The sequence below is a fragment of the Nannospalax galili genome, unplaced genomic scaffold (assembly GCF_000622305.1).
Source record: "Nannospalax galili isolate Female #2095 unplaced genomic scaffold, S.galili_v1.0 C50033768, whole genome shotgun sequence".
Lineage (NCBI taxonomy): Eukaryota > Metazoa > Chordata > Mammalia > Rodentia > Spalacidae > Nannospalax > Nannospalax galili.
This window is the reverse complement of record NW_008481620.1, coordinates 1-4,760: the sequence shown is the minus strand read 5'-3', so window position 1 is coordinate 4,760 and position 4,760 is coordinate 1. Positions and strand designations below refer to the sequence as shown.

At 47.6% G+C, this 4,760-nt stretch overlaps 1 pseudogene; it reads right to left on the bottom strand.

Annotated features, from left to right (window-relative positions):
• Positions 1-1,112: 1,112 nt before the first annotated feature.
• LOC103728613 lies at positions 1,113-4,757 on the bottom strand (annotated as a pseudogene).
• Positions 4,758-4,760: the final 3 nt, after the last annotated feature.

The following is a 4,760-nucleotide window of genomic DNA, read 5'->3' as shown; positions in this document are numbered from 1 at the left end:
GCAGGCGGATCTCTGTAAGTTCAAGGTCAGCCTGGTCTACATAGTGAGTTCTAAGCCAGCTGTGGATACAGGGAGACCCTGTCTCAAAAAGAACCCCACCGCCCCCCAAATCTAAAAGAAGCTCCTCTCTTTGTAAACAACAGATTCAGATACTTTGGTATAGCAACAGAAGATTGTCTAATATAGTGTTCTTATAAATTAGACCCATGGGAACTTGATTGCTGGTTAGCGATGGGAAGGATACAGTGAGAAGGTGCCACCTATAAACCAAAGGGAAAGTCCTCATTATATATCAAATCAAGTGGCACCTTGACTAGCTTCTGAAACAGCAATAAACTTCTGTTGTGTGGAAGCTACCAAGTTGTGATACTTTAAAATCTTTATTATTTTTAATTATGTCTTATGTATATGTGTGTGTCTGCCTCTGGGTGTGTGCACGTGAATTGCAGGTGTCAGCGAAGTCTAGAGGTGTTGGATCCCCCTGGAGCTGGAGTTACTGGCAATTGTTAGCTGCCTGATGTGGGTGCCGGGAACTGATCTCAGGTCCTCTGCAAGAGCAGTGCTTGCTCCTAACTGCTGAGACATCTTTCCAGTTACCCAGCTGTAAAATTGTTATAGTCACTTGAATGAACAAAGACACTGGGGTTTCTGGTGCCCAATTATTCTACTGGCTCTTATTTATTTGAATAAGACCAGGGACTTGGGTGAAAAGTAAGAAAGTTGTTCAGTTACCCAGGCTCGTGAAATTTTCCCCAAGGGACATGACTATGAATGGAGGGCCTAGGGAGTCAGCAGAGAGAAGATAAAGCAAGTAAGGTGAGGTAAGGAAGTGAGGAAGGAAGGGGTCCATGGGCTATGGGGTGTGCAGGAAGGTGGTGTCCACTGAGGCTTACTCATCCACATCTGCCTGGGGTATTGTTTTGTATATAACAAAAGTGAACTTCTGGTAGGCTTGGCAATGTGCATAATGCTATGGGTTCTTCATAAATGTTGTCTGAATGGCTGGGTGGCTGCATGAGTGTTAGACTAAGCCCAGTGTCTTCTAAGGGCATGTGGGCACTTGGGGTTGATTCCACCTGCGCTCAGAACAACTCTGTCCTCAGCACAGGATATTACAGCTCTGTATGTTTGTTCTCAATGTTCTTTAGCTCCTGGATCTTCTGGGGTAGGATCTTGGTCCAGAACTGAAACCTGTGGGCCTTCAGGGCACGGCCCACAGCAGGGTAGATGTCCAGCTGCAGGTACTGTTCATCCTGATCAAACATAGGCCAGTGGGGCAGGTCCTTGCTGTTAGGGTTCCTGTGGATATGCCCTCCCAGGAGGGTGGGGTTATGGTCACTCTGAGTCCTGCTGATATTGGATAAGATCCCTTGAATTGAGTCAGAGCAGTGGACCAAGAAGGCCAGGATTGTGGGGATTTAAGGGGGGCATCCTGGTACAGAGAAACATGAAGCCCCACTAGTGCCTGCTCCATGTGCAGCAGGGCCCCTGATAGAGGCAGGCTCTAGAGAACAGTACCACAGTGACATGACCAGGTCATGGAAGATGATCAATGGCTGGAAGCCACAAAGGATCCCTGTATAAATGTGTCCTGACATTGAAGAGGAGGCTAGCATGGGTTTGAAGGATCCAAGCATGCTAATGAGGCCACCACCTACAATGGGAGCCCTTTGTAGGTACCTGTCCCTGGGAGGTTGAGAGAGAGACATTCTCTTACCCATTTTGGGCAAAGTTGGCCCAGTATTTCATTACCTTCCTGCTCAGTAGCTCTTCTTACTCAGTGAGGTCAACTGCAGATGGGAGGACAAGGGTTCAGGCCCCAGCCACACCACTCAGCTGCTTGGTCATGCGCCATACTCACCATCCCAGCTGAAGTCTTATCTGGAGACTAGAACCCTTCCTTCCTAGACACTCAGGATCCAGGCTGCCTTTTTCCCCAATCTGCCTTATGCTGAATCTACTTTGGGTTCATTCTCTTTTTAAATTTTTCTTTTGAGACAGGGTCTTACTCTGTAACACTGACTGGCCTGGAACTCCTTATGTAGAGACCAGGTTGGACTTGAATTCACAGAGCTCTGTCTTCTAAGTGCTATGATTAAAGGCATGTATCACCATGGCCGCAGCCTTGAGTTCATTTGGCTCTCAGGGCCTCCTTTCATGTTACACTGGAAAGTCATTTAGGGAACAATGATGCATTTGAATCTCCTGCATCTGTTTCTATGCCTGACACCATAGTTGGCCAGGATGGAGGGAGCACATGTTGGAGTGGTAATGAATTTGTATTCTAAATCTGTAGTAGTTATTTGTTGTGTAAGATGGTTACATACCTGGTCTAAACCTTCCTCTGAGCCTTAGTTTCCTTAGCTGGGCAGTGAGGGAAATCATTCCTTATTATCCTAGTTCCTGGGGATTGAGGAATACTCACTCTTGCTGCCGCAGAAGGATCCAAAGACAAAGGGAAGCTCATTGCCATGGTCAGCCTTCACGTAGGTGGCTTGATATCCTTGAAAACGTTGGGCTGATGCTGGAACTCATAAAAGTAGACAGGTGCTTGGGAACCTGGGGGCAAGGATACATGGTGACATAGTGGCCCCTCATCTGGAACTGTTGTGTCTCATCGTCTCATCGGTGGTTATAAGATAACTGATCTGGATTTAGACGTTGAGAAGGTGGCTCTAAGATGGATCTGAGGTTGTGGCTAAGGTCTTGATAAATCATGACCTTGGCTTTCCTAGCTGAATAGTTTAGGCAAATCACTGAATAGCACTAACTGCAATTTCTGCCGTTGTAAAATGGGGGAGATGTTTGTGACTTAGAGTAGTCATAAAGATTTACTGAGCTAAAGTCCACCAAGTGGCATCAGGGGCTCAGTTAAAGACATGGAGATGGCTTGGTATAGTGGTTCATGCCTGTAAGCACAGCATTTGGGAGGCTGGGGCAGGCAGATTGCCATGAGTTCCAGGGCAAACTGGGCCATGGAGTGAGACCCTGTACTGCCTACCGTTCCTTACTTCTGTGCCCCCAAAGACATGGGTGGAGACCTGGGCATTACAGAGCTCACATTTGACCTGCTCCTTTGGCATAAGACCTCAGTTACAGGTGTACTTACGTTGAAAATGTGCTGTTGTAGTGCAGGGATCACAAAGATGGTATCTGCCATCATCTCAAGGAATTGAGCTTGGAGGGTCTTAGGATCCTCTGTGTCTCCCATGTATTCTTCTATCCCCAAACTCTGGAGGCAACGTCTAGTACAGGGGGATCAGGGAGACACAATTAAGATCTGGGGTAGGGCAGCAAAAGCCTCAGGGCAGGGACATGGAGCCTGGGACATAAAGCACATGGTATAGGAGAAAAGTTCAAATTCAAGTCACATCCCACCCATAGGCACATTTTATTTTCATGGACATCTTGGCCTTGGAGGATCTATGGAAATTCCCTGTTCACTGGAGACTAACACCAAGAATTTTACCAACTGTGCTGAGGAATTCTGCAGATAAGCCTGCAAGGTCTCTCTGTCCGTTTCCTTAGTGATGTCAGATATATTCATACCCTGAGAAGCAGGGGGTTATCTTGAGTTGAAGGGTGGATGACCCATTGTTCTAAATCCCTACCATCCTCCCAAGCCTGAGATCTCACTGTGGGAAGAAACCTGCCAAATTCATCATTGTTGACACCAATGATGCCGGTGACAGGGTGAAAATCAGCAGAGGTTAACAGCTCCTGGGGGTGTCTGGGAAGAAAGGCTCCATCCACACCAGGGATAGTTGTGAAAGCCTGAGAGAACATTCAAGATCAAGCAATAATGTCATGTACAAGAAATTTTCTTATATCCTTTGGGTACCTGGCTTATCCCTAAATCCCACCCTAAATGGTCTCATGTCTGGTTCCATGTGTTCACATCCAGTACTACCAAACAGTGTGACCTGGAGATGAGGTATGAGTGCCTGAGACATTGAAGACCATGCTGGCCTTCTGCTCCATATACTAATACCACTCTTCTACACCTATGACCATTGGGACTGACCTTGTTAATAGCTAGTATTTCCTCTTCTCTCTTGCCCCTCAGGCACTTCACCAGGGCCCCTGAGTCCACCTTCTCACATCCAGACAAGCTGGACACTGTCTGTAAAGGAACCAGGAGGGGGTGGCTCATCCTTTTAGGAAGGGAGATAGGGATTTTGCCAATATCCCAGCTGAGTGCAAGTACTCAGCAAATCTCATTGGTAACTATGTGGACTGTGACAGGTGTGAAATTGTTCCCACTTTCCCGACACAGAGGTGACAGCCAAAGGAGCCATCCAACCTACTCACATGGTTTTGGGTGCCCTGGGTATAGCTTTGCTGGCCAGAGAAATAGCCTGTGTGAGGCAGGGGGTTATGGGTTCTGAACCTTGAGGCTCTCAGCAATTCTCAGGAAGGCAGCAGTTCCCAGAACACCTGTATGGTCCTTACTGTTCTCACAGCACAGACAGAAAACTAGAGGGTTTGAGAATGAGGGCTGAGGTGGTGGGCCAGGGCTGGAGTAGACCTTTGTAGACCACCTCAGAAGTGTTGGAGATGAGGTTAGGCAGCACAGCCACCCCACTCTCCATGATGGCACCGTAGAAGAGTCTTTGGGACAGAGGGGACACAACATGTGAAGATACACTTGTGCCACCCGCTGACTTGCCAAAAATAGTGACATGGTCAGGGTTGCCTCCAAAGTAAATGATATTCTGCTGGACCCAGCGTAGGGCAGCCACTTGGTCCAGGTAGCCCCA